This window comes from Bos grunniens, chromosome 5, assembly GCF_055505025.1.
Source record: "Bos grunniens cultivar Pamir isolate PY7600 chromosome 5, Bosgru_T2T1.0, whole genome shotgun sequence".
NCBI lineage: Eukaryota > Metazoa > Chordata > Mammalia > Artiodactyla > Bovidae > Bos > Bos grunniens.
This window is the reverse complement of record NC_141169.1, coordinates 111,411,311-111,424,510: the sequence shown is the minus strand read 5'-3', so window position 1 is coordinate 111,424,510 and position 13,200 is coordinate 111,411,311.

The window sequence follows — 13,200 nt, the reverse complement described above, 5'->3', positions numbered from 1 at the left end:
GGTCACAAAGAGTTGGACAGGACTGAGCAACGAATACTTTCACTTATTCCATCGGACAGTACTTGATGAAAAGTGCCCACATTAGACCCCTGACACCCTGTCTGGGATGGGACCCGGGGACCTGCATGTTAACAAAGTCTCTTCAGGGGTTCTGCAGACCACCAAAGTTTTAGTTTAAGCTCCGGGCTTAGCTTCTGGCTTGTTCGTGGTTATATTTCTCAGAATCTGGCATAGGGCATGACACAGAGTTCAGTTCAGTTTAGTCACTCAGTCGTGTCCCACTCTTTGTGACCCCGTGGACTGCAGCACACCAGGCCTCCCTGTCCATCACCAACTCTCAGAGCTTGCTCAAACTCATGTCCATTGAGTCAGTGATGCCATCCAACCATCTCATCCTGCCGTCCCCTTCTCCTCGGGCCTTCAATCTTTCCCAGCATCAGGGTCTTTTCCAATAAGTCAGTTATTTGCATCAGGTGGCTAAAAGTATTGGAGTTTCAGCTTCAGCATCAGTCCTTCCAATGAATATTCAGGACTGATTTCCTTTAGGATGGACTGGTTGGATCTCCTTGGAGTCCAAGGGACTCTCAAGAGTCTTCTCCAACACCACAGTTCTAAAGCATCAGTTCTTCAGTGCTCAGCTTTCTTTATAGTCCAACTCTCACATCGATACATGACTACTGGAAAAACCATAGCTTTGATTAGATGGACCTTTGCTGGCAAGTAACGTCTCTGCGTTTTGATATGCTGTCTAGGTTGGTCATAGCTTCTCTTCCAAGGAGCAAGTGTCTTTTAATTTCATGGCTGTAGTCACCATCTGCAGTGATTTTGGAGCACCAAAAAATAAAGTTTATCACTGTTTCCATTGTTTCCCCATCTATTTGCCATGCATTGATGGGACCAGATGCCATGATCTTAGTTTTCTGAATATTGGGCTTTAAGCCAACTTTTTCACTCTCCTCTTTCACTTTCATCAAGAGGCTCTTTACTTCTTCTTCACTTTCTTCCATAAGGGTGGTGTCACCTGCGTATCTGAGGCTATTGATATTTCTCCCGGCAATCTTGATTCCAGCTTCTCCTTCATTCAGCCCGGTATTTCTCGTGATGTCCTCTGCATTTAAGTTAAATAAGCAGAGTGACAATATACAGCCTTGACATACTCCTTTCCTGACTTGGAACCAGTCTGCTGTTCTGTGTCCACTTCTCACTGTTGCTTCCTGACCTGCACACAGGTTTCTCAGGAGGCAGGCCAGGGGGTCTGGTGTTCCCAGGCAGCAGGTGCTCATAAAGTGTCTGTCCCGTGCATTATCTCATCCAGTACATACAGCAGGTAAGTAGAGGAGATCAGACATTCTCAAAAAACAGTAACTATGAAGTTTTGAATATCAGTTAAAAACCCAAAATTGACTTACATGTTCTGAGAAAAAATATGTCCAATATATATATTGCTAAAGAACATTACCTAGGTAACCCCATCAAATGAAATATTTTTATATAAAGGATAAGTGGCCTGATTTCTTCAACAAACAAGTTGCAAGAAAAATAAAAGACAGTGGGAACCTATAAATTGAATGAGAGTCAGGAGACATTGACCAATGACACGCTTTCACGGTCCTTATTTAGGTCTTAACTCAAACAAACTAAAAAATTATATTTGATGATGTTAGGAAATTATTGTTACAGGATCATAATGAGACTTGGGTTTTTTAAAGTCCTTTTCTTTTAAAGATATATATACAAATATTTAAGCATTAATTTATATGACATATGAGACTTGCTTAAAAATAATATGGGATGGCAGAGCTGGTGGGGATAAATATTTATGTTGATTTGGTACATATCTAAATTGATTGATGGTTAAATGAAAGATCATTTTATAAATTCTGTACTTTTATATATGTCAAAAAGTTTCCATAATACAAATATTTTCAAAATAAGAAGTCAAATCACCTCTCACTAAGAAGAGAGAGGTAGTTTGGAAGTGATCTGGCCCAGATAAGAAGAAAAAGGGAAGTTAATAGTCCTTCTTTACCTGTAAAAAGACCAAAATCAAAAGATTGATTATTATTTAGACAGTTAAGATGAAAGCATTATTAGAAACAAGGAATATTTAACTCCAAGAAGATGTAACGATTCTAAATTCTTATGTACCTGATAACACAACCTCAAAACGTATAAAACAAGGCAAAGAGAATTAAACAAATCCATTATCAAAATTAGAGACTTTTTATCACAACTCTTTCAATGGCTGATATATCAAGAAGATAAAAGAAACACTAAGGATATGGAAGACATCTAAGAAGGTATTAAACATCATTAGCAAGCAGGGGTATTAAATTAAAGCCATACAAGTTGGAATTTTACTCCCACTAGCTTGGCAAAAATTACAAAGTTGAACAGTTCCACATTTGGCAAGGATATGGCTCAGTGGGGACTCTCTTTCCCTTTGGGTGGGAGTAAAAATTGGTTTAGTCTCCTCAGAAAATAGTTTAGCCTTGCCTGATTAAGTTGAACATGTTGCACACACAATAGGTGAACAGTTCTCATCCTAATTTTGTTATATAAGAGAACATATATATGTGACCAACCTGTAAGGAAAGTCAGAAGAGGAAGGCATGTATACCTTCCAAAGAGCACAAAGGTGTGTTTCTAAGGTGCCGGCAATTTTTATGGGTGGTGAGTACATATGTGTCTGGGCTTCCTTCATAGCTCACTTGGTAAAGAATCTGCCTGCAATTCAGGAGACCCCGGTTCAATTCCCAGGTTGGGAAGATCCTCTGGAGAAGGGATAGGCGACCCACTCCAGTATTCTTGGGCTTCCCTTGTGGCTCAGCTGGTAAAGAATCCGCCTACAATGTGGGAGACCTGGGTTGTATCCCTGGGTTGGGAAGATTTATTCCATAGACTATACAGTCCATGGGATCTCAAAGAGACAGACACAACTGAGCGACTTTCACTTTCACAATGGGTGCTGCATTGTTTTCTTTAATTGTATATCTTTCACAAGTATATGTTACAATAAAAATGCTATCCCTATATATTTGCCTAGATCACATCTGTATGTAAATACACGAAAGTTGGAAGGAGATACCAGACTGTTCACAGCAACTCAGTGTCATGCTGAGGTGGGGGTGGGGGCGGATTCATATTTTATTCAAATATTTCTTGGTTGTTTGCATGGTTTTACAGTGTGTATGACCTAGCTGATATCAAAGACCCAATGAAAAGCAACGGAAACAAGACAATACCCAAATACAGTTAACACGTGTGCTTAGTCGCTCAGTTGTGTCCGCCTCTTGGCAACCCCATGGATTGTAGCCGCCCAAGCTCCTCTGTCCATGGGGTTTCTCCAGGCTAGAATACTCGAGTGGGTTGCCATGCCACCACACAAGGGCATTTCAGGAGGCAGGTCCATGGAATGGGAGGAGCGGTCACTTTCTGGTGAGTCATTCGATTTCCCTAAGGCTCGGTTTCCTCATCTGTAAGAGGGCCTCATGGGGTCTGGTCTCGCAGGATCTCAGGAGGACTGGGTGTGGATGAGACGGGTGAAGGGCGTGACTCAGGCCTGGGCCCACCATGGGTGTTCGGTACGCAGAAACGCACATAAGAGAGGGAACAAGTATTTTGGATTTCAGAGGAGGGAGATAGAGAGTGTGGGACTGGAAACAGACTCAGCTGGGGATGGGGAAGGCTTCTGGGGAATGTGTGTGTGCCACGCCCTGGGGGACGGGGAGAATGTGGGGATGGGGTAAAAGAATGACATATTTGGTGAATAGGGGATGAGGAGGAAGGTGCCTGCCCAGGCTGGCCAGGTCTGAGGATGGGGGCAGCGAAGAGGGAACGAGGTGGGGAGGGAAAAGGCTTCCCTCAGAATGAGAGCTAACACAGGTTTCATTTGGAACCAGAGACATCATGCAAATATATGCAAAAGACCATGCAAATTAGCCTGGCTGGTGGCCAGTGGAAGACGACCCAGCTGGTGATTTTGTTCCTATAGTGTGGCCCAGGGCCACCTGTAACAGAATCACCTGGGGAACTTATCCTAGTCCCCTGCCACCTAGACCCACCACTTCCATCCTTTGGAGTTGCAGCCCAGGCGTCTAACATGTTTAAGGGGCTCCCCTGGTGATTATTTACTTCTGAACTCATGTATTAAACATGTGCATAGTGCATTATAATTATAACACATTATTATATATGCACATTATAATAGAGAAGATAAACATTCAAACAGAAAAGTAAACCTCTTTCTCTCCTCATCCTCCACCCCCATGCCCAGAGGTAAGCACCAGCACCAGTTCCTCCGTGTCCTTCCGGAAGCTAGCCCACACATGCTCAGGTGAGTCCCTCTGACCTTTCAGATCCACAGCATCTTGGGAGTCGTAAGGTGATGTCTCTGGGTCATTCACAGACCAAACTGTCACTCACTTGTGTCTTTGTTCACCCACTCAAACTTCACTAAGAGCCTGCAGGGCCCATGCCAGGTACCACCCTGCCCCTAGGAGCTCAAACAAGATGGGGAGCCATTTGCCAAGGCAGCATTGTCCAATGGTTAGCTCCCCCCCTCAGTAGTCAAGATGCTCGTTTCAACAAGACCCTCCCTCCCTGAGCCTCCACATCCCCAACTGTGTCAGACAGTAACGGTACCTGGTACTCAGGGCAGTGATGCTGTGTGTCAAGAGTAATGATGGGAGGGACTTCCCTGGTGGTCCAGTCGTTAAGACCCCACGCTTCCAATGCAGGGGGTGTGGGTTCGATCCCTGGTCGGGGTAATAGGATTCCATGTGCCATGTGGTGTGGCCAAAAGATTTAAAAAGGGGAAAAAAAGGAGTAATGATGGGGACAGAGCAGCCTCTTTAATAAATGCTCATTTCCTTCCAGAAGACAAGTCCTTGCCGGAAGCAGACACAACGGCAACAGGGAGACTTTTCCAGCATAGACAGGCTGGGCTCCGGGCCGATAGGAAGGAATTGAGGGTGGGAAGGGGGCTTTGTTCTCTCTCTTCTGTCTCAGGCAGAGATCTCGCCAGGCTAGGGTTTGGGGTGCTCTGGGGCCTGAGAGAGCAGCTGTGAGTACAGCATCTTTTGGTCTAGCGTTCAGGGACCCCTGGTGGTAGGGGAGACAAGCGATTCACTCTGGATCTCTCTGAATCCGTCCTTACCTTCAAGGCATGCCTCCTCCAGGCTGTTCCAATCAGAAGGGGAAAGGGAGGGGTGCTCATTTCCTGCCAGGCTTACAAGCCACCTGCCGCTTGGTCTGGCACCTTCATACCTCTTAACGTCTAAATCTTCCCAACCTCCTATTTCATATCATTTCACAAGTGAGCAGCTGAGATGGCCTTCCCAGGTGGTGCTAGTGGTAAAGAAGTGAAAGTGAAAGTTGCTCAGTCGTGTCCGACTCTTTGCGACCCCACAGACTATACAGTCCATGGAATTCTCCAGGCCAGAATACTGGAGTGGGTAGCCCTTCCCTTCTCCAGGGGATCTTCCCAACCCAGGGATCGAATGCAGGTCTCCCGCATTACAGTCAGATTCTTTACCAGCTGAGCCGAAAGGGAAGCCCAAGAATACTGGAGTGGGTAGACTATCCCTTCTCCAGTGGATCTTCCCGACCAAGGTATCAAACCGGGATCGCGTGCATTGCAGACGGATTCTTTACCAACTGAGCTATGAGGGAAGCCCTGCCCATCTGCAAATGCAGGAGAAGTATGAGACACAGGTTTGATCCCTGGGTAAGGAAGATTCCCTGGAGGAGGGCATGGCAACCCACTCCAGTATTCTTACCTGGAGAGTCCCACGGACAGAGAAGCCTGGCAGGCCACAGTCCACGGGGTTGCACAGAGTCGGACATTACTGAGTGACTGAGTACACATACAGCTGAGACTTGGGGAGGTGAAGAGATATACTCAAGGCTACACAGGGAGTCAGCGGCCAACTATTTGTCTCCATAGGGGCTCTGAGCCTCCCCTGTCCTCTCCTTGGGACTCTTCCCCAAGATCCTGAGTCTTCCAAAAGTAAAGATTCAGGGCCTATCCAGGGGCTGGGATAGCTGAGTTCCTGTAGCTCAGACACTCAGCACCCAGCAATCCTGGCTGATCTGACCTCTCTCCTCACTCTAGGCCTCAGTGATCTCATCTGTCAAGTGGGTAGATTACCTCAACTGTCACAGGGAGGATGTCTGTGATTACAGTCCATCCTGGGCTCCTCCCCCTGGCTTCCCCAACTCCTCCAGCTCAGAAGGCCCCAACAGCTCAGTGCCCCCATCTGGCCTTCTCTCAGGCACCCAGCCCCACAACCCCCATCTCCTGGACCAGAATCCTGAGCTGCCCCTGGATGTTGCCCCTTCCTTGCCCTCGAATACAGTCACTAAGTTTTATAGCTTCTCCCAGCAAAGAGCTCGTGTGGCTTCCACTCTCACAAAGTTGCAAGCTCTTCAAGAGTGAGCCCCAGTCAGAGCCGTAGTTTGAGCCACTGAGTTCTGGGAACACCCCCTGGTTGCAAAGCCTTATGATTTTCGGGCTAGCACACCATTCAGGCAGATTCTTGATGGACCCCTCCAAGGCAGAGAGATGGGTCACCGGCCCTTAGGGCCACCGGTTCAAATGACATCGCCTACCAGAAGCATCCCTAATTTCCCAGCTGTACGTGAACGCGTTCAGGGCACTTCTCGGGGTCGCAGTCTCAGTCAGGGAGTTTTGGGGCGGTCAGGGCCTGTTTTCTCTCTGCTCATGGCCCTCGCGTTGCCCTAGGCTTGGCCCGAACAAGCACCCGCTCTCCGCCTGACCCAGACCGAGCAACACCACCGCGACCCGCCTGCAGCGCCCGCGGTGGCCACTTGGGGGCAGCAGGTGAGCGCCCTCTGTGCCGCGCTCCTGCCCGCCGCCCGAGTTCTAGCGCGGGGAGGCAGCCTGGAATGAGGCGGGGTGGGGGGGAAAGCTTCCGGGGGTGGGCGAGGGGAAAGGCGGGTCGCGGGGTGGAGGGGACTTGGACCTGGGTCTGGCTTGGCCCTGACTCCCCCCGCGGACCCAGGCGATCTACGGAGCCTCACTTTTCCCATCAAGCAAATGGACTATGCCATCTGCAAGGGCCTTAAAAAAAAAAGTGAATATAAATTGTCTATTTATTTACTTATTTGACTGCCCTGGGTCTTAGTTGTGGCATGAAGGCTTCTTATTTGGTTTTCATTCAGGATCTAGTTCCCCGAACAGGGATCGGACCCAGACCCCTTGTACTGGGAGCAGAATCTTACCCATTGTGCCACCAAGGAAGTCCCTGCAAGGGTGTTTTTGACCCTGGTAATCCCTGACTCAGGGCTTCCCTGGTAGCTCAGTTGGTAAATAATCCGCCTGCAATGCCGGAGACCCTGTTCGACTCCTGGATCGGGAAGATCCGTTGGAGAAGGGATAGGCTACCCACTCCAGTATTCTTGGGCTTCCCTTGTGGCTCAGCTGGTAAAGAATCTGCCCGAGATGCGGTAGACCTGGGTTGGATCAATGTGGTAGACATGGGTTGGATCCCTGGGTTGGGAAGATCCCCTGGACAAGGGAAAGGCTACCCACTCCAGTATTCTGGCCTGGAGAATTCCATGGACTGTATAGTCCGTGGGGTTGCAGAGTCAGACACGATTGAGCAACTTTCAATCCCTGAGCAAGATTCAGTAACAAATGGAGAGTGCCTTTTGTGCCTGGTGTCCCTGCTCACAGAGCAGAGTCTTGTCTTGGCCTGACTGAAACCTCTCAGGCCCAGGTGGGGAAAAGGAGCCAGGAGAGGGAGGTGAGGGCCCTGAGGTCACTCCTGACTCCAAGTGCAGTGCCCTGCCTTTGGAGATCCCCATATGCAACTCGTCCCCAAAGGGGAGGGGATCTGCCTGCTGTGTCGCCAGGACAGGGCAGCTGAGCCTCCGTCTCTGCCCAGCGCTCCCTCCACTGACTCCCTGGAGGTTTAAGAACCTAGCGGCCCCACTCCTACCCCTCACCTTGACTTGAAAAAAATTAAAGTTAAACAGAACAAGAATTGGCAGTTCACGCTGTGTGTATAGCCAGAGAAAGGGGAGGCTCCACAGGCACCGTGGAAGTTCCTGGACTCAGAGAACAGCCCCCATTCACTGCCTCCTGAGGGTCTGCACCAGGAGCCTGACCTGGCTGCCAGGACTTGTTTCCACTTGACCCTCTTCGAAATGTCATCTCGGGGCCAACCTCACCCAGGTCCTTCCATCTCCCTCAAGAGGGAGGAGGAAGCCAGGGGTGGCCTCCGCAGCCCCTGAGCATGGCCCTTCTCATGAGCACAGATAGCAGCCCGGACAGGCTGAAGAAGATACTTATGTTCATGGGTCAGAGGTGGGGCCAGGACTTGAACCTCCCTCTCTCCAGGCTGGTTATACCTCTGAGCTGTCCCCTGCCCACCTCAGAACAGGAAAGGAGGGCAGAGGGGATATCTGCTGCAACTCTGCCGGGAGCCTGGCCCGGACCTTGCCTCACTGGATGTTCCAGCTGCTCTGAGAAGTGGCGCCATAGCACCTCCGGGCTTAGACATGAGCCCTGAGCCCTGGCCACCAGGAGGGAGCACAGGCTGGGGCTTGAAGCTAGGTCAGCTTGGCTCCCACCCCTAGCACTGAGGCTAGGGTCTGACCTGTCTCCTACAGGGACCCTGCAAGCTGCTTCCCCATGTGACCCGAGAAATCACCAAGGGGAACAGCGTTTTTTTTTTTTTTTCTCTTTCAATTTTCATTAAAAAAAAAAAATGTAACTGAATTCAGGGAATCCTAGCATCTTATGGACCTCCTGCCTCAGCTGTCACACACAGCTATGCCCTCTGAGAAGACCCTCAGGTTGGTCCCCTTCTAAAAACCTCCTGGGACCCCCACAGTCTGGAAGATACTATCCGGAAGCTTTGGTCTGGCACTCAAGGCTTCCGGCCCCAGGAGACGTCTGCCATCACTCCTCTGGGGGCTGCACCAGATCCTGTACCCAGTGCACACCTCCCGGAGTGGCCCCATAGGAGCCTCTGCTTCTGGAAGTCCTGCTCCCTCCCTCATCCTGTGCCCTCACACTCCTCCCCCGGGAGCACCCTCCTCCATCCTCCAGGGATGACCTGGTTTCCTCTTCTGAGTGCCTCCTGTCTAGCTCACTGGGGAAGCTTCCCTGGAGACCCGCAGGGCAGGGCTGAGTGTCCACCAACTCCAGGCCCTTCCTGGAGCCAGTGCACAGAAGGGGCTCAGGTGGAATGTGCTGAAGGATTGGTTTAAAGCAGCTCTCCTGTCCACCCTCTTAACTCAGTGGGAGCAAGTGGGACTGGTGGAGAGTTAAGTGTCAGGAGCCCTGGGTTCCTGCCCTGAGATTTGCTTTGTGACCTCCAGGCAAGTGTCTCTCCTCTCTGGATATTGGTTACAGCCTTCTAGGAAATGTGGCCTCCTGGGAAGTCAGTTCCATGGAGCTTGCTCTGTCTGAGAGCCATAAGGGCGGGGCAGGCAGAATCATCAAGGGCCATGACCTTATTGACAGGGCCAAGGCCATCATCCCCATGGTGGAGTTTTCTAGGTGCTCACACACACACACACACCCACCCCCCACCCCAAGCTATGCCCAGCACTTAGCTGAACCCGCCCTGGGCTGTTAGAATGCCAGGGAGGGGCCAGAGCTCCATCACTGCCGCCATCATGCTCTTCATCACTACCATCATCTTCATCACCACCATCATCCCTGTCATCATCAAGAAGTTGAAAGAATTTCCTTCTCTGGAGGGCCCATCTCTGGCTGGAGACAAGCCTGCTCTCTGTACACACAGTGGGCTGGACAAGAAGACCTTTTTAGACCCTGGGAGGGGCTGGAGGGAAGCCCCTGTGAGTCTTTGTCCCCAACCTCCTCAGGGGTGAGAGGGAGGGAGGGGACCCCACTTTACGGAGGATCTGGTGTGTGCTCGGACAGGGCTCTAGCTCCTTAAGCTTCAGGGCAGAATTCTTCCCCCATCTGAAGTGGCGGCTCAGAGAGGTCAAGGTTGCACAGATGTGAGTGCACAGGGGTGGGGGTGCTCAAACTCTAGTCTTCTCAGCCTCAGTCTGGTCATCCCCCGGCCTGGTGATCCCATGTGCTGCGAGGCCATGCAGTGTGTTAGGAACCAGGCTCAGGAGACTTCCTGCCCAGGTTCAAAGCCAGCTCTGGCTCTTTCCAACCATGTGCCCTTGAGCAAGTCACTGCCCTCAACATCAGAGTTCTCCAGCCATTAACTGGGGATGCTAATAGCACCTGCTTCCAGGTTGGCATGAGGGCCGGGTCAGCCTATGGAAAGCACATAGATCAGAGCCGAGCCAGGCACATGGCCAGGCACCGATAAGCCTTGGCCAGCAGGATTAACATTTCCCTGCCAGGCAAACTCCTCTTCCTCGCCGACTACCCTCCCAGGCCAAGCTGCCCTCTCCCTCCTTGGGAGCTTTTTTCATCCTCCAAGCTGAGGGACACTTATCCCCCTGCGCCTCCTCATGGCAGCCCGTGCCCCTCCTGAGACTGGCAGGTGGCAGTGTCCTGCCAGGCTCCTGCCTGCCTCCCAGGCCCAGCCCAGGGCTAGCCCTGGCAGGTCTACTGATATTAGAATGGGTGAGTCCACATCCATTTCCTCCTCCCGCAACTGCCAGTCACCTCCTCACCTCCCAGGACTTTGTGGAATCTTCCCTGACCTTCTGCTGCCTCATCTCACAGCTCAGGCCTTGGGCTCTGCAGACCTACCCAGCCCTCCTCCCTCCACCCTTCAAACTGTCCCTACAGTCTCTCCTCTGCCCTGCACACCTTCCGACCTCAGCCCTGCCCTCCAGGAGCCTGGAGTCCTGACATCCCCTACCTGCTGGCTGTGTGATCTTAGGCAAGGCCCTGCCCCTCACTGAGCCCCAGGGATGTCAGGTCTAAAGGGAGAAGAACCCACATCTCAGTGCATTCCTATGAGATTGAAAAGAGGGGATGGGGAGCTCTTTGTAAACTGGAAAGGGTGGCGCACTTTAGAGATCTGTGTTAGTGGACATTAGGTGCTGGCTGGAATGGGATTGGAGCGGTGGGCGGCTTTGGGATATAACCCCATCGTAGGTTGGATTAGAAAGCCCCCGCCTTCTCTCAGAAGACCGAAGTGGGAGGGAGGCTTGTGTCCTGTGGCCTTAGAGTCAGAATACCTGGGGTCCCTTCTGTTGAATCATCTATTCCTGATTGGCCTGAGGCCCTGCTTTGGGCCAAGACCGGTGCCAAGTACTGGGACCAGGTGAATCCACAGGCTCTGTCCCCAAAGAGCTGAGAGCCTGAGGGGCTAACAGTTCTGGAAACCCTTCCCCATCACCAGTGTGAACCAGGGAGCCAAACAAGGAGGCGTGAATGCTGTCAAGTGGGAGGGGGATGTAGGGGGGTCCCAGAGGGGGTCCCAGAGTACTCAGCGCTGCCCAGAGTGAACCTGAAGTGGTCAGAGTCTCCATCTCCCCCAGAACTCCCTGGTAAGGTCTCAAAAAGCCTCAGAGAGGAGGCAAATCAAGTCTTGAAAGAAACTGCCATAATTCAATCAGAAGAAGAATCCCATTAATTGAGTCAGAGAACCACTTAATTGAATTTCTTTCCAAATGCAGGCCTATTCAAAAAGTCAGTGAATCCAAATGCTGCTAAATTTAAAGTAAACTCCAAGATAATTTAATAAACAGGCCAGTCCAGTCAAATCCCTGATAAATCTAGCCCGGAGTCATTCCAGTCCTATGACTGCTCATGCAAACAGCTTATCCTTTTCTTTCTTTCTTTCTTTCTTTTTTTAAAATAAAGTGTAATTCAGGCAAACAATAGTCCACTTTGGTCAAACCACCAGAAAGTTCAGGATGAAGATGGCCGGCACCAGTTAAATGAGAAATTCGTCACGCCTACTGGCCAGCTGGGGTGACATGGTGTTGGGACGGTCAGTGGGAGGGCAGGAGCCATAGATATGAGCAGGATGTTGGCTGCCCCATGCACGCCAGCCTTGTGCCCTCAGGGAGTCTTTCTCCAGCTCTAAACCTCAGTATTCACATCTGAAAAATGGGGAGGTAGCTGTGAAGATTAAAACAGGGAACCAAGGCGAGAGCACCCTTTTCCCCTCATTCCCTTCTTCACCAGGGACATTGTAGGAGAGGAACCTGCAAACTCTGTTGATCCATGGAGTTTCCCTTACTGTGAAATGGCTTCTTAAATTTTTAATTTAATATAGTTTTTGGAATGGAAAATATTTTCACATGAATCAAAATTCCAAAGTTACCAAGGAGGATACAGTAAAAGCCTCCCTCCCATGCCTTTTCCTACAGCCACCATTTCTTCTCCTGGAGAAGCCCCCAACAGCATCAGCCTCAAATATTGCCAGCCAGAGATACTCATATAATATACAAAAAGGGACTTCCCTGACGGTCCAGTGGTTAAGACCCTGTGCTCCCACTGCAAGGGGGCATGGGTTCGATCCCTGGTCAAGGAACTAAGACCCCACACATCTCAAATCATGGTTAAAAAAGGATGATGGATAGATAGATAGAAAAAGACAAATGCACGTTCTTTCTCCTCGCTGTCTTTTTACATAATAACAAACTACATACTCTTCTCGGAAACTTGTTTTTTTTTCCCCTGCTGAACAATACTTCATGTATTAATAGATCTTTCCCCATTTGTGCATAAAAATACTTCCTCATTCATTTATATGACCTCATTATGGTCCACTGGATGAATGTTCTATGATCTATTTTGCTGTTAGAGTTGCTAAGTCATGACCGACTCTCTTTCGACCCCATGGACTGCAGCCTGCCAGGCTCAGCTCCTTACTGATGGACATAAATTTCCAACACACACACATTCACAGATATAAACAAACCCCTCTTTTTTTTTTCACATAGACCATTTTTTAAAAAGTCTTTATTGAATTTTTTGGAAGGACTGATGCAAAGTTGAAGCTCCAATACTTTGGCCCCTTGATGCAAAGAACGGACTCATTGGAAAAGACCCTGATGCTGGGAAAGACTGAAGGCAAAAGCAGAAGGAGGTGGCAGAGGATCAGATGGTTAGATGGCGTCACTGACTCAAGGGACATGAATCTGAGTAAACTCTGGGAGATAGTGAAGGACAGGGGAGCCTGGTGTACTGCAGTTTAAGGGGTCACAAAGAGTGAGGTTTGACTTAAGGACTGAACAACAACAATTACAATTGAATTTGTTACAATATTGCTTCTGTTT